This window comes from Aptenodytes patagonicus, chromosome 18, assembly GCF_965638725.1.
Source record: "Aptenodytes patagonicus chromosome 18, bAptPat1.pri.cur, whole genome shotgun sequence".
Lineage (NCBI taxonomy): Eukaryota > Metazoa > Chordata > Aves > Sphenisciformes > Spheniscidae > Aptenodytes > Aptenodytes patagonicus.
Window position 1 is genome coordinate 111,246 of NC_134966.1, and position 21,839 is coordinate 133,084.

The following is a 21,839-nucleotide window of genomic DNA, read 5'->3' on the forward strand; positions in this document are numbered from 1 at the left end:
ACGTGGCCACCTCTGGCATGCTCTGGGCTTGCACATCCTTGCCTGTGAGCCAGGGGAGAAGTTTCCCTGTGGAGAGGGAAGAGCTGTGCCCCCAGGGGCAGCCTGCCCCACCTCCTCTGGGCTGCTGGGGCCGGGCTCCCAGCCTGTTGGGCAGCCGGGCTTCTCTGGCCTTCTCCTGCCACAGCAGCAGCAGCAGCTGTCCCCTGCCCCTGACACGTGCCTCTCGCCGTGCCACAGCTTTGGCCAGACCCCAAGTCCCACCGTTATCCCAGCAGCTGCCAGGGCTGAGCAGAGCACCACGTCCACAGGACAGGGCCAGGCCGTGCCCGGTGCCATCAGCCAGGCAGCGGGGCCAGGGTGTGCCAGGCTGCCCACAGCCACCTCTCCACTCTCCGGGGCTGGGCTGGAGGTCCCCTCCCTGCTGCCAGCCTGCCCGGTGCAGGGCTTTGCCCTAACCGGGGCTCTCCCGCTGCAGGCAGCGGAGCCCTGCTCCGCACCCAGTGCCCTGGGATAGAGGGGCACGGTGCTGAAGGACAGATGGGGGCTGGCCTGGGGCCCAGCCCGGCTGCACGCCCCTGCAGCCGTCCTGCTCAGGGTTCCACAGCTCAGTCTTTACTGCTGGCCTCATCCTGCCCTGAGAGGAGTCAGAGCTGTGCCGCAGGGGCTGCGGTCCCCTCCATCACGCAGCCAGGATGGGCCACAAGAACGGTGGCCCCAGCTCCAGGCACCCTGTGGGTCGCCGGCCACTCTGGCGGGGCCACAGCAGCCGTCGCTGTCACATCCCACACCCCCGTGCCGCTGCTGCCAGGGCCCTCAGGCCTCCCGCAGTGTCGTCCATCCTCGGGGCTCAGACAGATGAGGCCCCGCAGCAGGACACGGCCCCTGCGCCCGTTGTGTCTTCTAGGGCTGAGCCCTGGAGCTGCGCTGCAGGAGACACCCGAGCAATGCAGGGATGGTCCCTCTCGGTGGCCCAGGCCTGACAGCCTGGCCCGGGTGAGCCAGGAGACAGAGCTGGGAATGACGCCCGCTGTCGTGGTTTAACCCCAGCCGGCAGCTCAGCACCGCACAGCCGCTCACCCACTCCCCCCTCAGCGGCATGGGGGAGAGAATCAGAAGGTTCAAGTGAGAAAACTCGTGGGCTGAGAGAAAGACAGTTTAATAGGTCAAGCAAAAGCCGTGTGCGCAAGCAAAGCAAGACAAGGAATTCATTCACTGCTTCCCATCGGCAGGCAGGTGTTCGGCCATCTCCAGGAAAGCAGGGCCCCATCACGCGTAACGGTGACTTGGGAAGACAAGCACTGTAACTGCAAACTTCCCCCCTTGCTCCCCCAGCTTGTACTGCTGAGCACAACGTCATACGATATAGAATATCCCTTTGGTCAGCTGGGCTCAGATGTCCCAGCTGCGGCCCCTCCCAACTTCTCGGGCACCCCCAGCCTCCTCTCTGGCTTCTTCTGCGAGAAGCAGAAAAGCCCTTGACGCTGTGTCAGCACTGTTCAGCGATAACTGAAACATCCCTGTGTTACCAGCACTGTTTTCAGCACAAATCCAGAACATAGCCCCATACCAGTTACATTGAAGAAAATTAACTCTATCCCAGCCAAAACCAGCACACCTGCCCAGCTGCCGGGATGGGGACTACAGCTGCCCACATGCCATTGGGGGTGAAGGACTACACCCACCCCACCCCCAGCATGCCCCAGGGCAAGGGAGTACAGCTCCCAGCATGCTGTGGAGTACAGTCCCACCAGCCGGAGGGCCACCCGGCCCCACTGCTGGCCCAGGAGGCAGCAGCCAACACAACGCAACGCGATGCGGGGGCTGGCCCAACACCTCCTCGCCTTCCCGCCACCCAGCATGCCTGGGGCAGGAGCTCCCGGGACCGCGGGGCGAGTTGGTGGCGCGCAGTGGCCACAGCTTCGACAGGGAGAGGAAGAGGTGACAGCTGTGAGCCCCAGGGTGGCAGGGACACCCTGGCACCCCGCTTGTCCCAGCAGCAGCAGCAGCAGCAGCAGCAGCAGCGTGACAAACCTCGTCTGTGCTGGAGTCCAGCCCCTCCTGTCACCTACTCAGAGAGAGATGGCACTCTGGAGGACCTGGCAGCTTTTTCTCCAGTGCCAATCCTGGGTTTCCACCCAGAGGCTATCCCAGCAGAAGCCCCCGCTGTGCCGCGCAATGGCATACACAGCACCACCGACGACTGCAGAAAAATGTATTCCAACAAGCTGGAAAACGATGATAGAAGTTTATCAAGTTTTCAATCGTTTTCTTTTAAAGAGAGGAGCTGGAAGTAACTGGAAGATGTTCCGTTCTACCAAGTCCATCCAAACTCCCTATGGGTTGTGGAGGAAGAAGCCGAGATGGCCAGTGCCCAAGAGAAGAGGCTTCCTCCTGCTGAGACAGACCGAGAGGCGGAACGAGTTTTATCTGTTCTCAGGCACAAGCGACTTGAAGGCAAAAGGCTTCGAGGACCTTGAATCTGAGGACTGAATATCCAACGTCTCTAAATCGACTCCATCCTGGGAATGCCTGACTCGGACCATGGATGCCTCCGGAAGACCTCTGCCGAGGCCTGACAGCTCAGACATTGTCTTTTACAGGAAGAGATCAGAGAATTTGACTAATTAGCAGTTAGTGCTACTAACTGCTAAAGACCTGCAGAGGCTGAAATCCACCTTGATGTCAAATTAAAGATGCTCAAGCATCCTGGTTAAGAAGAGATTATGGTGAGCCTAGGGAAAAGTCCCAAACTCTTGTTATGTTTCAGACTTCAATTTCTGTTCGAGAATGGAAGGACTGCTAAGCGTTACGGTGTGTGACTGCCCAGAGGGGGAGAAGGAGGAAGCCACAGGCAGGGGGAGAAGCAGTAAAGTGTAATGCTGAGTGAGCCTGATATCCAGGATGCACGCGTGCTGCATAGCAGTGATAGAATGTGCTGGAATACAAAAACATTTACTCTCACTAACGGGGTTTTGTCGTACTCTTCCCGACATCGGTAAATACACGGCCGGAGCACAGCATATCATTTTTCCACTTGAACAGTATTGAAGTTCTTAGTTACGTCACTGACAAAATTCAACAGTTGCTGAAGAAAAAAGCGGAGGCACTACCAGTTAGAATAGCACAAGATCCTTTGAACGTGCTCTGTATGCTTTCAGAAGCTAAACCGTAACAATACAACACAAGAGACCTCCTACTTTCTTCTGTTGTGAATTACAATGTCAGTGACAGTTCAGAGAAGAGATGAAATACGTCATGAGGTTTCCCTGGAGAAAATGAGCTAATTCTTCATAGTTCAGAGAAAAGGAAGGCTCAAATTCCGGACAATATTTTATTATTAATCGATCTATCACAGGAAGGATCGTAATTGCAAATCGGCTGCTTCCAGAACAGCAGGGAATGACAGGACCCACTTGGCAGTAGAGATGCTGCCGCAGGACCGTCTCTTTGTTTTGCACCTCAAGGGGGTACTTCTGGTCACAGGGCTGGCAGCAGAGACAGACCAGGGTTTTCCAAAGGATTTTCTGGCCCAGAGAAAATCCAGGGCACCTCAGCTGTTGCCATGGCTGGGGCTGGGAGCTGAGAACCTGCTGGAGAGGCTGCTCTTCCAGAGTGGAGGTCTCGATGCAACGATCACTTTCCTGTGAAAATGACACACTTGTGGAAACCCGTCCCCCCTGGGCTGCAACCCCGACCCACACCCTGTGGGTGTCGGGCCTCTGAGGAGCCCCTTGCTCCCTCTGCACATCCACCCGTAGTCTCTCAGCACGTACGGAGACCGCAGTCCCTTTTGGACAGGGACCGTCTCTTTGTTTTGCACCTCTCCAGCGCGAAGCAGTGACGCCTTGCTCCTTCTGATGGGCTCCTTGCTGCTGTCCACTTCACCTACCAAATCAAGAGACGGTGACGTTGCATGCCATCCGACACCGTGTTTTATTCCACTGCATCCTGGTGAATTAATACTTGTGTGTTTAAAAAGAGGTGGACGTTCTTGGGTGGCTGTGGACAGGGAGTGTTAGTTTGTGGTCTGTGTTAGCTGCTCTTGTGAGGCCAGCAACATTTTTGTAGGCCACTAGAGGAGTCCAGCGTGCACGTGTCCCCTGCCAGGCCCAAGCAGGAGGCTTGGAGCAGCGAAGGGCAGCGTGGTGCCCTTTCCCCTGGAGCGAGGGGCTCTGCCCTGAGGCTCACCTCAGCCCACCAGAGATCATTGCTTGGTCTCCTGCTCTCGGCTCTCTCCTCACGAACCGGAGGGCTGGCTCCTGGCCGTGCCACAGCTTTCTTCATCTCAGGGAGCCCCACGGTCAGCGCTGAGGCTGTGCGGCCGCTCTCGGCCTTCAGCCCTGCACTGGGGCATCGGACATGGCGCGGGGCGAGGCACGGCAGGGGCTTGGTGTCTCACCCAGCCTTTCTCTCTGCTTGCAGCCCAGCTACCCGCTCCCCAGCCCTGCTGCCACTTCGGTAGTGGGGACCAGGGGAAAGAGCTTTCCTGGCCGGGGCAATGGGAGAGGTGGGTGCAAAAATGCTTTCTAGGTTGGTGCTGGGAGCCCCTGAGGAGGAAGCAGCATGTCCAAAGGTGCCTGATCCTCCCCTGCCCATCAGGAGACCCTGCTGCTCCTCAGGGGTGGCAGTGCCCAAGGAGAGGCCATTGGCTGCCTGCTGCCCACCCTGGCAGGCCCTGCGATGCACAGAAAGGCACTGGGAGGTCCCTGGGTGCCATGAGAAAGGCACAGCAATTCAGCAGTGTAAAATGGAAATGGTATATTTCTATGTAGGCAAAGTCAGGCTCCCGCAAAATCAGGGCTTTTCAGGAAAAAATAGCCTGCAGAGCATTAACAGACCGACCCAATCTCATGGAGCGCCGTTAAGCCTGCCTGGGCTCTGGAAGCGTCACTGCCACCACCCGCACGGAGTCCCCGCGGAGCCCGGGCAGGATGTGGGTGCCCAAGAGCCAGCAGTTCCGAGCTTCCTTCCCTCCTACTGCACAGCCCGCTCTCAGGCCCCCTGTTGCACGCATTATGGCAACCCAGGTGTCTGGAGAGGAGTTTTCGGAGGTGTCCCCCTCTCACCTCAGCTCCACCCTGCCTTTCTAACCAGGAGGTGTCGAACAAAAGGCTCGGGAGCCCGAGCAGAGCTTTGGCAGAGTCAAGCTACCCAACTGAAAAGCTGCCCGCCCGCCCCCCACCCCCCCCAACGGTTCCTGCCTGGGGTTTCATTGGCCCTGCGGCACACGGTGGTGCCTGCACAGCTCTGGGTACCCCTGACAGCGCTGGCCTGGGCGCCCCACTGTGCGAGTCCACGGATGCTTCCCCCTGCAGCTCTGCTCCCCTGGGTGCCCAGCACTACTCTTCCTTCTCCTCCTCCTCCTCCTCCTCCTCCTCCTCCCCCCGAGGAAAAGCCCCTCCTCAGCAGGGACGTGCAGCCGCGGCAGTCAGACTGCCAGAGACCAGGAGGCACACGGGCCACAAAGAGCAGGGCTGCAGCCAAGCCGGTACGGCAAAGCCTTGGGAGAGGGCTGCCTGTGGAGCAGGACTGAAGCTCCAGCCCTCCTTCCTGCAGTGGCCTTTCCCTGCCCCACCAAAGCTCACCCACTGCCGAGTGCACATTTCACAGCCTCCGAGGAAAGACCCACAGTGTCAGACCCAGTGGTTTGCAGATGGGGCTTTACTGAACAGAAGGAAGCGTTGGTGATAACAGCCTGGCTGGCCGGCACTGGCGCTTGTCATGCTGGAGGAGGCTCTTGCTGGACATCTCTCTCAGGAGCCTCTGTGCCCAAGAGGCTCTCCTGGCACTCGCTGATGTGGACTAGATCTGCTCCCCAGAGCTGCGGAGTTGAATACAAAGCTCTGTAGTCTTGTATGCACAGGGAGGTGCAGAGCAACACTACAAGTCTAGTCAGGACACATGTGGTGGGATCTGCTTCTGTCTGGAGAGAGCAGGCCCGTAGTCCCTGTAATGCAATCCCAGCCTGCTGCTCTCCACGCCACGAGGGCTGTCAGGAAAAGTCCCTCTTTGCCCGGGGTCAAAGGAAGAAAGGGCACTGCCGGCCAGGGGCAAACACTGGGCATGTTTGGAGATCCTTACCTGAGGGACGACTCCTCACCACCACGGCAATGGGCTCTTCCCTCTGCCTTCTCAAGGAGGCGGGTCGCTGCTCCTCGCAAAGCCCAGTGGGTCCATGGGGAAAGGCTCCTACCGCAGCAAGGACAAAGTCTCACATCTCGACCGAGACCCTCCTGCCTCTCTCTCCCCTTTCCCAATCGCCCCCACCCCCACGGTCCCATTCTACCTCACAGCCTCCTCAGTGCCGGCTGTGCTTGGGGCTGCAGAGCGGCACCCGGCATCGGGGACTGACCTGTGCCATTGCCATGGCATGAGAAAGGAGAGGATGCTGTCTGTAACCAGCCCCGTGGCTCTGGGATTTGCTTCCCCCACCCACAGCTGGGTCACCAGCCCCCAGCTGGCCCAGGTCTGGCCTGAAGCTGGCCCACACTCACCTTTTCAGAGGTGAGGACTCAGAAAGGCAAAGACTCAACTTGTCCTCTGGGCTCTCCTCATCCTCCACGGGTGGCTCTTTTCTGCCCTCTCCCCACCACTCTGGAGAGTCACGAATGCAGGAGCCCTGCACAGAGAGAGAGAGAGGGGGTGAGCACAGGAGATGTCACTGGGCAGCGGGGAAGGTGCCTCGAGCTGGTACAGCCCCACACAGGACAGTCAGCCCCCACGCTCCTAGGGCTCAGGGACCTTCCCACCTTGGCCCCCCCGGCAGGAGAGGAATGCTCCTTTCCTAATTGTTTTTCACTGCCTGCAGTACCTGGGCCTCCCATTGCTCTCGCTCTTCTTTCCAAGCCTTCGGGGGTGCCACTTTTGCCCTTGCCTTCTGCTGGTACTTCTTGCGCAAGGAGTCCCAGAGCTTGCGTCCTTCCTCCTCCGTGCACACGCGGGGCTGTGCCTGCAGGGCCATGGCAATGCAGCAGCAGGCAGTGTTAGTCTCCCCGGTGGAGGGCTGTGGGGATTTTAGCTCTCCCCCTCCCTCCTGCCCCTTCTTTTCAGCCTCTCCGTCAGCCCTGCTTTGCTCACAGTCCTCACAGTCCCGACTGCAGAGCCCTTCTGCAATGACCCCTGAGCCAAGTGACCATGGGGCTGAAAGCAACCCAGCTGCTTGCGATCCCAGACAAGCCTGGCAGTGCCGTCGCCATTACAAACACCACCAAATCAAGTCTTTGGCTGTTTCTGGGGATGACAGAAGTGAAGGCTGTCTTCTAAATGGACAGAACGACCTGCTGCCTCTCGAGAAAGCCTCGGGAGAAGTGCTTCAGCCTTCAGCTAAGCACACGGCAAGGCGTCTTGTAAGGCATGACATCCGTATAACTATGCTTTTCTACAGGTGGATACGACACAGTCCCTCCAGGAGCCCATACCACGTACCGGTCCTGCCCTCCTCTTCCCTGGCCTAGCAGGGGGTGCAGGTTGGGGTGCAGCTTCCCGCAGTTGTTGGCTGCTGCGTGCCTCTTTCCCCGACCGACGCCACTGCAGCACTGCCAGCTCGCTGCAGACACACAGCGGGAGGAGGTGGTGTGAGCACAGGGAGACTGCTCTCCAGCCGGGGCTCCCAAGCTGGGTGCCTGCTGTGGCTGCAGAAAGCAGCTCTGCCGAGAGGCTGGTGCCAGGAAAGCACCTCTCTCCCCCGGTGCTGCGGGGAGCGGGAGGAAGGGCACGGCGGGAGAGGAAGCACTGCCCGTGTCTGGAGAGATTTACCACTTGAGCTTGTCCTGCAGATCCATCTGGCCATCCCTCTGCCCCCTGCAATTGCGGGCGACCTGCCCCAGGATGCACGTCACCACCTCCCGCAGGGCCCGGCGTGTCCGTGGGGAAAGGCTCCTGCAACAGCAAGGACAAAGTCTCTCTGACCCTTCAGCCATGACCCTCCTGCCTCTTCCCACACCCAGCCCCACACATACGTGGCCCCATTCGGCCCCACAGCCCCTGTGAGGCGGGGGGGAGTTGCAAGCACCTGCTTTGGCCCCTGCCATCGGGCTCTAACCCAGCTCCTTCCCATGGCTGGAGAAATCCCCGGGCGCTCTGTGCGGCCCCGTGGCTCAGCGGTTGGCTTCCTCGACCCACCACCGGTGGCTCACCACCACCCCACTGCCCCAGGCCTTGGCTGGAGCTGGCGCACTCTTACCGCTTAGGGGGGACAGCGTCGTCCTCGAGGACTGTGGCTGGCTCTTCTCTGGCCTCTTCCCACTCCTCCATCATCGTCTCCAGGAGGTCGGGGCTGGACTCCCCCGTCTCCGTGCTAGTCGGGGAGCTGACTGATGGTTGCTCAGAGGAACTGGATTCCTGCGCAGGAAGAGACTCTCATACAACAGCCCCACACCTGGAGGGTGCTGCTTCCCAGCATGCAGACCCCCTGACCACTTCTGGCAGGGACCCTAGCGGGACAGGGAAAACCAGGAGAAGGACCTCAGCACGCCCTTGGGGCGACGCCTGAGTGTCACCAGGGTTTCACTACAACCCCCTGTCACCCCTCTTGCTCAGGAAAGGCAGCAGTCACCCGCCCAGCTCTGCTGCAGCAACGCTCCTATGATGGCTTGGGTGCTAGAGGTACCTTGCAATCTCAGCCCCCCTGGAGGAGAAAGTGCTCTTTTCCTGCAGGAATTCAAAGTACCTGGCTCCTCTGCGTCTCCTCTTGTCTCTCAGCTTTTGCTTTGGTCGCTGGCGGGGTTTGCCGTTTGCTTTTTCCCTCTTCCGCCAGCTCTGTTTTCTTCTTTTCCTTTTCAGCCAAGTATTTCTGGATGTGTTCTGGAAGCTTCTCCTTCGTCTTCGAGTGTTTATTCTGGAGGGAGACCAAAAGGCAACAGCAGGCGGCTTAGTCTGCCCTGCAGAGGGCTGAGCTGTTTTCATTCCTACCCTCCCTTCTGCCCCTTCTCTTCTGCCTTTCTGTCCACGCTGGTTTGCTCCTGAGTTCCTGCAGGCTCCACCAAAGAGCCTGTCTGTAATGACCAGGGAGGTAAGCGACCACCAGGCTAAAAACCACCTGGCAGCTGGCTATCCCAGACAAGCCTTGCAGTCACGTTGCCGACAGAAACATCCACAAGTAAGGTCTTTGGGTGTGTTTCATGAGGCTAACGGAAGTGAAAAGTATATTCTCAAATGGCAGAGTAACCCGCCTCTCTTCAGCTAAGCACCAAAGCAACTAGTCAGTGGTCCCGTGAACACAGAGTGAAGAATCTTGTGAGAATCGGCGTGCATGGAGCGACGCTTCTTTACCACTTCCAGTACCACATGCTCACTGCAGCAGCCCATGTCAGGTACCTTTTCTCTCCTCTCAATAGTTCTGGCAACAAAGTCCACTGTTCTGGGTTTGACCAGAGGAATTAGTTTCTCTTTCTCCTCCTTTTCCTTCAAGGAGCTCCCCTGGATGGCCGGCAGCTGCCTGCAAAGACACAACAGGGTGCGTTGGCAGGAGCGCAGGAGGAGCTGGTTCTGCATCTTGTGCTTCCAAGTGGCGCACCTCCTTCTGCAGCAGAATGCGCTCTACTTGCCTCCTTGTGATCAAGTCCACAGAGACAGAGAAGACCCCAAGCTGTCAGACTCACATGTGCCCAACAGCCCCACTAAAACTCAGGATGCCCAGGTCTAGGCCCTCTCTTGCTGGAGCAACGAGAGGAACAGGGTCCCACGCTCGGAGGTACCGCTACGCCCTCCGGGTCAGGGCACTGAAGTCTGCTCAGTGGTCCGAAATACAGAGCGCTCACAGGCTGTACGAGCACATTGGGCGCCGGGGACGCAGTGTCAAAAGGAGGAGGACACGACCCCGTGAGAAAAGCAATCCTGCCGCTGAGCTCTCTTTGGCCCTTCTCTTTTGCAGTCTGTAAGACAGGCGCGAGCATAGAAGAGGCTTCTGGTTAATCGGAGGGATCCTCTGCAGTAACTAACTGCAGAGCACTGTTCTCAGCAAACAGAAAGGTCGGGGTCATTTCCGTCTGAAGGGAAAGCCAAAAAGACCTTCCGCTCCTGGAATGAGCATTTGCAGTTAGTTACTCAACAGATCTGCACACCAGGAGGAGCACAGAAAGAAATGGTGCTGCCGGCAGAGTCTCCCAAGAAGCTAGAAGATGCTTGCCATGCTCCACGAAACCATTAGTTAGTGGGACGTGGGATAACCACCCTTGGAGTTCGTCTAGCCTCTGCGTCCAGGAGAAACATCGCACTCCCACCGAGACGAGAGCACGGGGTCACCCTCATCCATTTTTGCAAGTGTCTCACCTGGCACGAGGCTCACTCCCCTCAGCTTTCTGACCCTGCTCTGACTTTACAGTCATTGCAGGTAACCGCTTTGGAGAAAGCCTTGCTCGACGAAGGAGACGCTTCTCGGCAAGATCCTCTAGAAACAGGAAAAGAGACAATTCTTCAGAACAGTACCTTGGTGGTGTTCTGGGAACTGGGTGCCTATTGTGTCGCAGTTCCAACAAGAGTGACGTGCAGGTCTGCTCAAGCCTGTGGTAACCCTGATGCAGGTGGTCCTTTTCATCCCTTTGGATGAAAGCCATGTTTCCTGGGAGGTCTCAGGCCTTTTCCGACGCTGTTTTTTTGTCCAGCTCCTCATGCCTACAGTGCACCATTATCGCCTGGGGAAAACTGTTTTGACGGCTTTCTCTCAGGCATGTGCTGAAATGGCGGGCTCCCTGGGAGATGCTGGTGGTCTCCAAGAGTCATTCTGGGGAGGGGAATCATTTAGCACAAGAGGAGCCGGCTCTTGGATTTCTGGACCGGTCCCACGCACACAGGTTTGCTGCTGGGGCAGGTTCACACCAAAGGCATTGCTTCGGAGACATTTGAGAATATGACGGGAAGAAGCAAGGTTAGAGCGTTGCACTGTTTGCAGCACAGGCTGGGGAGTGGAGGCCACTGGGAAGGTGTCCTTCTGCAGCCCCAGCGGCCATTTGTGGTGCAGGGCTGTCCTGAGACCCTGTTCCACAATGGGTCACTGGAGCTTTACCATAATGGGTACAGAGAGTGACAGGAGGTGCCTCTCCCTCTTCCAGGCATCCCGGGCTAACCTAGGTTCTAATCCCCTCCGGACGCGGAGGAAGGAAAACCTACAGCCCCCTGCCAGCAACCCGCCGGTCCCTTACCTTTCTTTCCACTGCCATCACCTTTTCCCCAGCCCTGCTCTGGGGCGGCCTTCACATGTCCTGTCAGGTCTGCTTTCGCTGTTGGCATTTGAGGCACCGTCTCAAGCTTGTACCTGGAAAGAGGAAGAAGGCACCAGCCTGAAGGACAGACACCGCATTGTTTCCCAAGCAGCCCATCCCGGAGGACCAGAGGAGGAACTCCAGTGCCTGGAGGGGCAGGCAAGGCCCCGTCAGCCTGTGCCGGTGTTCTTCCATCCTTCCCGTGAGAATGGTCATCCTCCCACAAAGCCCCCTTGCTGCTTCTGGGGAAAAGGATTCCTCTCTCACTCATAGCGCGCATGGAGAGCAGACTGATCTCTCGTACTCTGGTTATCCAACACCCTTTTGAACTCTGATCTGTCCTCCAAGTTTCTTGTAGAGCCTCGCAGGTTAATGCCTTTGCAGCTATAAGGAGTCACCTCCCTCCCCTCAGTCGTCGATGGCACTGCACAGCAATGTTGGCACGAGACAGAGCACCAGATGCAAGCTCCTGTTTGGACAAGTAACCACCCCTCTACCCCTTGGCCCCAAGCAGAAGGCAGTCTCACGCACAGGAAAGAAAAAGGGCAGGAGAAACCTGGTGGAAAAAGTTGTCTAAATGCCTCTCTAGGTCCACAGTAGGACAGATGCATAAAGCATTGTCCCTGTCCCATGTGCCTCCAAATGAAGTCAAACTGAACAAGAGCAAGCAGGGAGTTCCCTGCCAACAAGGCCTCTGAAACACTCGGTCCTCAATGCCATCACGAGTACAGTTCTCAGCACCTGGCAAGGCAGCCCTCCCAGGCATGAGCTGAGAAGCCGCTCGCTTGCTCAGCCAAGGGCTGCAGGAGCAAACGTACCCTGGTAGGACGATAACACATCCAGAAGAGGTCTGGGAAGCAGCAGTGTCATGGCGTGAGATGACCGAGTCCCTCATCTCTGGCATCTGCAACGAGGATGGAGACAGGTGACGGGAGATGGGGACACTGCGAAGGGCTGGCTGCTCAGTCCACCATAAACCAAGGCAAGCAAAGAGCCAGAGCAGCCCAAGGGCTCTGGCCTCAGCAAGCCTTGCTCTGCCTGTGCCTCTGCTCCCTACCCCGAGAGTGGGGCAAGCAGCGCTCCCCACCATCAAGGCTGGCCTTTTGTCACAAAGCGAGGCCCCTCTGGGGGTGTCTCTTGCAAAGCCAGACCATTGCACGCAAAGGAAGTGCTCTACAGAGCGCCTGCTGTACTGTAGACCACGAGGAGCCCAAGTGGCTGAACAAGGCATGGCAGGCCAGGAGAAAGCAGCCCCCCAGCCCCCAGAACGCGTTTCAGAAGAACCAGGAGTGGCGCTGGGAAAATGAAAACCCTACCTCGAGAACAGCTTGCAACATCTTGCTGGTCCCGTTCAGCCTTTTCAAAAAGTCAGTGTAAAATCTCATTTTTACGTCTCTTCCCTGGATGATCAGCATGCCCACGTCCCTCCAAACGAGGGCAACGTTCCTCCTGTTCTCTAGGCAGACACGGAAAAGACGCATGGTCCTTTCCATGCAAAGCTGCACCATGCTCTCAGAGACAGCGTTGTCTGAGGCTACCCGAGCGTACGGCAGTTGCTCAAAATGTTGATGACCTGAAAAACAAGAGAAGAGGAACACATGAACTTGCAGAGCTGCTGAGCAGGCTACAATCAAAGGCCTGCAGCTTCCAGGCCCTCAGGCAATGCATTGCTACTGAGTTGTCCAGCTGGTACAGCGCCTCTGAGGAGAAGCTCGGGTCGCCCCTTCCTGTTGGAAGTGGAAAGTGAGGTGCGGAGCGGACAGCTATGGTTTCTCTGATACAGAAAGGGAAAGAAAGAGTCTCAGGCGCTTGGCAGGAAGAAGAGCCATGACTGCAGGACAAGGTGGGGAGATAGGCGCCAGGTCCCACGGCAAGCTGGAGGGTGCCAGGCCATCGGAGCCATACCCACACGCGGTGCTCTCTTTGTCGTTAGAGAGAAACAAACCCCAAACACAGACCCAAGCTCTTGGTGCCCCCCAGGGTCCTACGACAGCTGCTGCAATGGCAGCAGCGACTAGAAAGCACAGGCATCGTGGTCACTTGGGTTTTGGAACGAACCGTCTTTCCTCCCTGGGTTTCCCCTGCTTTTCCCCCTTGCAAAGAGGCTGTGAGAGCCGGGAAGAGCCCTGGCATTTGCCTGTACGAGGTCTAGTGCAGCAGAAAGAGGGAGCAAGAGTTGAAATGCCATGTAATGAGAAGACACAGCACCAACAAAACTGGAAGGAAACCTGTTGTTGAAGCAGGTCAAAGAGAGCGTGCTGTCATGCTGCATCACCAGAGGATGCTCTGGTGATTATTTAAAACAAATAGGTAGGCAGGGTCCTTTTCACAGCAGGCTGGTTTTGTCGAGCTGAAGCTGCTCCCAGGACTGCAGCGGGAGTTTGGTACTCCGCTCAGTCACCTCTGGAGAGCAGAGCACACCTCCCCACTCTGCTCAGGGGCAAGCGCCGCATACAGTCTTTCTGCTTACCAGGAACGTCTATGTAACTATATCGGAGGTCATGATCCCGCGCAATAGCGTTTGCAAGATGAAACACGGGTCTCTCCACAACCACCAGATCCTTCTCCGTGCTGGCTACTCGCTCTCTGACAACCACAAAAGTCCCAAGTCCAGGAATGCGGACAGCCTGAAAGAGGTGAGATGGCGGATCAGAAGAAGTCTTGGAGGGACAGACGGATGACTTGTCAGAGAAGGGTGATGGTGCTTCGTGCCCCGCCCAGGCCTGAGGTACCAAGGAGCAAGGTGGGCTCTTTGGAAACCTTGGGAGAAGAGAAACAGGGTCTGCGCTTTTCCCTCTCACTCCCCTTCGCCCATGAAGAACCAGATAGTTCAGGAAAAGCTGACAAACATCCTTTGGCTCAACAAGATAAAAGGCGGGGGGGGATCCCACACTTGGAATAAAGCCTCAGGTGTCCCAGGCTTCCGTTTTGTCATGCAACTCTGACCGTGGGGACTCCAGAAGCCCCAGAAAAAGCCCAGCCCTTTTGCTGACACTAGGCCTTGTTGTACATCTGAATGGACAGAGGAGGTGGTCCGTCGCACATCTGTGCATTGCAGTGTCGTGCTGGGGCATTGTTCCTGCTTTCAAAGGAGGGCAAGAACAGTTGCACGCCATGGCAAAGGGCTGTCAGGACTTCGTCAACCTTCATCAGGATGTGAGGGGAGGAGAAGGAGGTAAGTCCCACCTGGTGGAGAGCCAGCTGTTGGCTGAGGTAACACGATGCGCTGGCCCAAATCTTTGCGAACGCTGGAAAAACAAGGGAAAGACATGTCATGCTCCGAGGCAGCAACCTCAAAACCATTCAGCCCACTCTTGTCCAAGGACCGATGCATTTCTAACACAAGCATTTTGGATGGTCTCTTTAGAGCTCGGCAAGAACCAAAGGACACCTCAGCCTGCCTCCAAGAGAGCTCCTTTGCTTTCAGGTGCAGCTCTCCAGGGTGTGACCCACTGCCACGGGAAACCTCAGTGGATTGCCACGCCAGTGAGGGCACGGTGCTGTGCTCCACAGAAGTCTTGGAGGCTCAGGGCAGGCCCTGGTGTCCCCCCAGCAGGGGCCAGCTTCCCTGTGTCGCATCTCCGAACACACCGACTCCGCACGGCCCACGAGCACCTTCAGCTCTTCCACTCAGACATGAGCTCAGGGTGGGCAATGCCCACCACCAGGCAAGGAGCAGCCCTCTGGGGCCAGGGACTTCTGCCTGGGCTGCCCCAGGAAGGCAGAGGCTGCGTCAGGAAGAGAACCAGGAGCCCTGGCTGCCAAATCAGCCCCTCAGTCCTTAGGGGGATGGTCAAGCAGGTCCCTCCTTGCAGTCACCAGTCCCGAGCAGCCACCCCCACAGCCCTCGGGGTTTCCACGCCTGGTTTCAGAGATGTTCTTGACCAGCCACCACTCCTGAAATTGCGTCTGAAGGCCTTACCGGAACTCTTGAGCTTCTCAGTTGTTGGAGACAAGTGAGGCCACACAAAGAGGTCGTTTGCCATCTTAGTTCCACCCTTGCTCCAGGTCAACAACCGCAGCAGGTGGCTGGCCGATGGCTTTCTTGCTTCCTGCAAAAAGGCTCCTCGTCCTCTCTGCTCTCTGCCTCCTCCTCCTCCTATGCCCTTCACCACCCCCAGTGCTGCTGTGCTGCCTCTCTCCGCCTTCTCGTCCTCACTGCAGAGCAGCTCCTCCGGAGCAGAGAGGTGGCGAGAGCAGCCCCCAGCGCCTGGAGTCCCCTCGGCCTCGCCGGGGTGTGTGGGGCAGATGCTGGTCACCATGGGGAAAGGGGGGCTGTCACCACTGTGACCCCAGACCGTGTCACAGAGGGGCTGCACACACTCGCCTCCCCCTCCCCACCCGCCCAGGCCCTGCCAGGGGGGCTCTGCTGTTACCGTTAAGTCGGCAAACTAAAAACTCTCTAAGAATCAATTTGGAGTTTTAGAAAGCAGGCATTCTTTATTGCGGCACCAGGCGCACAGGGGATCGCTCCACCTAGTGTGCGCGCCAAATCTCTCAATTACCAGAGTTATGTACAATCAGAATATACATATTCATTAGATTTCATTAGCATAGCCATGTTATTTCCTGGAACTCATTAACATATGTAAAAGTCTTCAACGCATGCGCTCTTATGTTCATTGGTGGTCTTTCAGGGTCCTCTGGTGGTCGTCGATAGTCTTCCTCACCGTGTCCGCTAATTGAACTCAGTCTTTTCGCCTGCAGTTTGTCTTTTGGCCCAGCTGCACTAGCTAGCTGATTTCAGCATAACTTCCTTATCTATTCCACCCCTGTACACAGAGCTTCAAGGTTTCCTTTTATCTACGGAATGTCCAGTCTGTCTATCCATGAAACATTTAGTGTCCTGGTTTCGGCAGGGACAGAGTTAATTTCCTTCCTAGGAGCTGGTACAGTGCTGTGTTTTGGAGTTAGGATGAGAACAAAGTTGGTAACACACCGAGGTTTTAGTTGTTGCTAGGTAGTGCTTACACTAGTCAAGGACTTTTTAATTTCCCATGCTCTACCGACTGAGAAGGCAGGAGGTGCACAAGAAGCTGGGAGGGGGCACAGCCAAACTGGCCAAAGAAACATTCCATACCATGTGACGTCATGCTCAGTACATAAACTGGGGGAAGCTGGCCGGAGAGGCCGCTGCTCGGGGACTGGCTGGGCATCGGTTGGCGGGTGGTGAGCAATTGCGCTGTGCATCACTTGCTTTCTGTTGTTGTTGTTGTTGTTGTTATTATTATTATTATTATTATTATTACATTATTATTATTTTATTCCAATTATTAAACTGTTTTTATCTTAACCCACGAGTTTTTCTCACTTCTACTCTTCCAATTCTCTCCCCCATCCCACCGGGGATGGGGGGGAGGAGTGAGCAAGCGGCTGTGTGGTGCTCAGTTGCCGACTGAGGTTAAACCACGACATTTAGCTACTTTGTTTTGACAAAGAGAACCATATGTCTCCTTAGTATTTCTTTTATTCGGTATCAATATCACTGGCACATTCAGGGAGCCGCCCCCACCTCACTGTCTCCTGACCAGGAGGGGTTTCCCCAGGCTGGAGCTCGCCCCTGCCACATCCCCACATGGGGACACCGGGCTGTAAGTGCTTATGGGCTTCCTTCTACCCTTCCCTGCTTCTTCCTGCCTCTTACCCAACATGTCTGCAGCAGGGAGCGGCGGGCTCCCCTGACTGGCGAAGCTTTGGCAGGCGATGGCTGCTCCCACCTCTTTTGGAGCTGCCTGGAACATCACTGACTGGCCCCGGCAGCACCTGACCTGCTCCCACGCGGGTCCCGCTGCAGCTCCCGCTGCTCACCCCTTGCCATCCACGCCCAGCACAGAGCACCCTTGCCTCCGCAAAACACGCGTTTAAGGACCTTGGGACATGCATCCATTACAAATGCTGCCTTTAGCGTCCTCACAGTGGAAATGAACTGCACCCCTCTGCCCTCAGAGCAGACCACAGGGGTTACTCCTAACGGTGGGTGTCGCGGACAGAGTGAGACTGCACTTCACTCGTAAGAGAGAAGCAACAGTACACTTTATTGATAGAAAACAGTGAGTTAACAAAGTTCATTGGTAAATGCGACAGAACAAGCTTCGATGGCAAGGTACACTTGATTATTTACTGCATAGAGGACAGGGTCAGGCAAAAGTGCCAGGGAGACCCTCCCGTTGAGCCGTGAGGTTCAGAAAGGGCCCCCTTGCTTTCTAAACGTCTTCTCAGAGAGGAGTCTAGGTGCGGCTGGATCCAATCCTAGTCCCAGGCTTGGTCAACGGTTTATGTCTAAAGGATTATATATGCACAATTAATCCTTTATGTCACTTAGCTAAGATTTCAAAGTTTAGCATGCTATTAGTCACTTACTGAGGATCTGTTGCGGCAAGGAATCTCTCAACCTCGAGAAGTAACCTTGAGAGGCATCCCTACTCAAGGGGCAATCCCGACGTACAGCCCGCTGCCGTGGAGGAGAACTCAAAGGGCTCTTGGGCTGTTGTCCCACAAGGGGGTCCGGTACGCGGTGTGCAATAAGCCAGCCTTACACACAGAGCCGAGATATTTATTTATCTCATGGGTGCTAGGTGGTAATTCCACAAAGCGAGCACCCCACACAAAAGAACTACGGCGTATTTATCTTGTTACATGATTAGCAAAGACCTGCCTAAGTTCATGCTCATTGGTTAGTTATGTTCAAATTAGCCTCGCTTGCCGTGTAAATTAGCACGCATGCTCCTTGCAGGTGGGGCGGGGGGGGGGGGGGGGGCACGTCTTTCCAGTCTTGAATTGAGTCGGTGGTCGCGATCTCCCCCTGCCGCCTTTAGCTTTCTCCTAGTTACCGCAGTTTTTTGCTGACTTCTTGTTTCTTTGGCAAGCATCTAGCCTCCGATGCCTTCTAGGGCAGGATGTTCCCCTTTTATCAGTCTTTTAGTTCTTCCTCAAGGGCATAGTCTTTGTGAGGCATGCAGTGTTTATACAAGGTAATCAGGCTAGTACGATGAAGACTACAGTCTAGGTATTAACCCAAACATACGGCTACAACCTTGCAACTTTTGCCCTTCCTGTTTTCTCCCCCATCCCACTGGGGAGGGGGGGGCGAGCAAGTGTGTGGGGCTGAGCTGACTACTGGGCATAATCCACAACACTAACAAAGACCAAAACTGTTCAGCCATTATTAGCTGATGAGCTGTTAAGAACCTACAGGCGCAGCCTTGAGGGAGGTCAGGAAACGGCCTCAAGTCGCGCCAGGGGAGGTTTAGATTGGGTATCAGGAAAAAATTTCTTCACTGAAAGGGTTGTCAAGCATTGCAACAGGCTGCCCAGGGAAGTGGTTGAGTCACCTTCCCTGGAGGTATTTAAAAGATGTGTAGATGTGGCACTTAGGGACATGGTTTAGTGGTGGACTTGGCAGTGTTGGGTTTATGGTTGCAGGCAATGATCTTAAAGGTCTTCTCCAACCTAAACAATTCTATTCTCTTCTATGAGGATTATGGAGAGGTGGGGGTGGCCTGTGGGACCACGCACAAGTCACTAACATGTGGTTAGGGGAAGGGTCGAAGGTGGGGACAGCAGAGGGGAGGGGAGGAACACGGGGTGGAAAATGGAGAGGAGGGTGAGTAGAAAGGGCGAGTCTCATGTCATCAGTGGCCAGTCAGTATTTCTGCCTGACAGCCCTGTGCCTGCTCACCGCAGTGTATCCTAGCTTATGATATCATTTCTATGTGTCCACCTGGGTAATTCCATTCTCTGTCCCAGGTGTGCGTGCTGCTAGGTCCAGGTGCCAGCAAATGGAGAAGAGGCCACAGGTCCTAGGGCTCATAGCTCCGTGTGTCAGCAGCTGGAGAGACCAGCATGTGCGTGTGTGTGTGTGTCAGGTCCAAGGACCAGTCATGAGAAGGACCTGGGAGCGTTTATATTTTTCCCTAGCACATTTAACCTCATGTGTGTGGATGTGTCTGCACAGTTCGCTAGCAGATTTCACACCGGATTAGCCTGCGAGCAGGGGGGAGGTCTGTACCTGGAAAGGCTCAAAGCCTGAGCCCGATGTGGGTAGGGGAGCGCGGGGTCTGGGAATGGGTATTAGGCAGGCTGAGAGCCCGGGCCAATCTTCGAGGGATCCAGGAGTGTGCAGGCACGTGGGAGACGAGCTGGTGACTGCACGCATCTGTTTGCTGGCAACCGTCATCAAACTGCACTAGCTGGCAAGCAGGAGGAGACGTGCACGCCAAGTGAGAGGGCCCAGGGTCTGGGCAGGGATGTTAGATGGACGGAGGGCCCACGCTGACGTTTGGGTGTGCTCGTGAATCCAGAGAGCAATACCATGTGTGTTTTCACCGGTGAGAGTCAGTCCTGTTTAGCCAGAGAGGAGGAGCAGGACTTGACTCTCTCCACTTACCTTTTATGCAAGTTCTGGTAGTCTTATATGTGGGTGTTGTTCAAGGCAATGCTCTGCTTGTGGCAGTCTGTGCGGCTGGCTGTATTAGTGTCTCCTGTATGCCTCTGCGTGTGTGTCTGTGTGTGCGGGCACGCGTGTGTGTATACACGGCTGCGGGGAACACAGCTGTCCTACTGGCAGATCCTGCAAAGGGGAAAGCAGCAGCCACCTCCATTGGCCTGGGACAGAGAGGCACCAGGGTGCACCAGGATGGGCTCCAGGGGCTGGAGAGCAGGAATTCTGGGGTGCCCGAGTGTGGTGGAGGCAGCAGCTTTCTGACATCATTTAACACATGTCCTTTACAGGAACTTACCAAGTTTGGGAGACATATTGTGACAAAAAAGAGTAGGACTTAAGGCAATCGCCTCCACTAATTGCCAGTGAAAACTCTGGACTGAACAGAGTGCAAGCCAGTGTGGGATTTGTCTTTGCTCAGTTTTGCCACCTGAAAGTTTGCTTTTGAGGTTAGATTTTAGGTTTTTATTTTTTTCCCCCAGTCAATGGAGGTAGACCTCTCCTGCACTAGTGAGAAAGAACTAGGCACTTCATTTCAAAGTTCTGCTTCTTAGATTAACGTACAGTCATGTAACATCCTTTTCTAGAGCCTTCCCCTGTAGTAGGATCGTGCTATAAAAATAGCAATGGGGTGGGCTATGAGTCATCCCTCTCATTATCCCGGGAATGTTAGACAGAAACAGGTCTCCCTAGGGAATATCTAAAAAAACATTAACATGTTTCACAGGCAAAGAACGAAACGGAATCCAGAGAAGAGCTGCTATCTTCTGAAAGTCTACCTCAAGCTGTCCACACATGGAGGGGGAGAGACGAATGTGTTTGCGACGGCAAGTATCCTTCTGTACGGGTATGGCAAACTGAAGTCATGCTCAGATTGCTGTGTAGGTCTTGGCAAGGAGGTTCAGAAGAAAAAGAAACAGAACACGAAGAAACAGAAAGCAAGCTAAGCGCGACCTGTGCTTAGGCCTGCGATCTGAACTGAGGGCCATTTCATACGTGGACAGCAAGCTGACGTGTAACACAGTAAATACACCTGTTCATCAGCAGACAGTAAAGGAGAGCCCGTACAGGAGCGTAGACACAGCCAGTTTCCATCTGCAGTCTTAGCAGGGGCAGTCTTAGCCCATCAATACAAACAGGATGAATCCAGACTTTCCCTTTACAACTTCAGCGTGATTTGAAATGGTTTTGAAGACAAAGAGATGTAAAACGAGGAAACATGCACGCAACTTATTTCTTCTAAGGAACTGATTCATTGAGCCTTTTGGCATTTTTAATAGCTACAAGATAGCAGAAAACAAAAGCCAGTGGGACCACCCTTTTCCTGTCAGATGTTAAGGTCTGCATCATTGAAGAAGCAGAGACCAACAAAACCCTTGGTTAGGGAGGCTTGATCCCTCCTCTGTTCTCTCTGGCATGCCCCTTCGCTGACGTCGGGCGAGCACTCCAGGTCCCCCTGACTACAGGAGCAAGCCAAACACCTGTGGTACAGTCAGCGCAGCAGCTCCTTTCGTGGTCCGCCATCTCCAATGTTTTCTCACTTTGTTACACTGTAAGTTTAAGCTCCAGGTTAAACTTGCTTGCACAGCCTAACATACTTTTACAAGGCAAACAACCCAGAGGCATGTGACACCTCATTTTTTTCCCCTTTGTCATAGCTCTGGAAATTAAAAAAGAAATACATACACAGATATATACACACACACACATATATATAAAGACAAGTGGACGGAGCTACAAACACCTAAGAGTTCTTTTCCAGGGAAGTCAGAGGTGAATGAGAGCTTCTGTAAGCAGTGAGACTGTTGCCAGTAGGTTGAGGGAGGTGATCCTTCCCCCGTACTCAGCACTGGTGAGGCCGCGCCTGGAGCACTGTGTCCAGTTCTGGGCTCCCCAGTACAAGAGAGACACGGACGTGCTAGAGAGAGTGCATCAAAGGTCCATGAAGATGATGAAGGGACTGGAGCACCTGTCCTGTGAGGAAAGGCTGAGAGAGCTGGGACTGCTCAGCCTGGAGAAGAGAAGGCTCAAGGGGGACCTCATCAATGTGTATCAATACCCAAAGGGAGGGCGCAAAGAGGACGGAGACAGGCTCTTTCCAGTGGTCCCCAGTGCAGGACCAGAGGCAATGGGCACAAACTGAAACACGGGAGGTTCCCTCTGAACATCAGAAAACTTTTTTTTACTGCGTGGGTGACTGA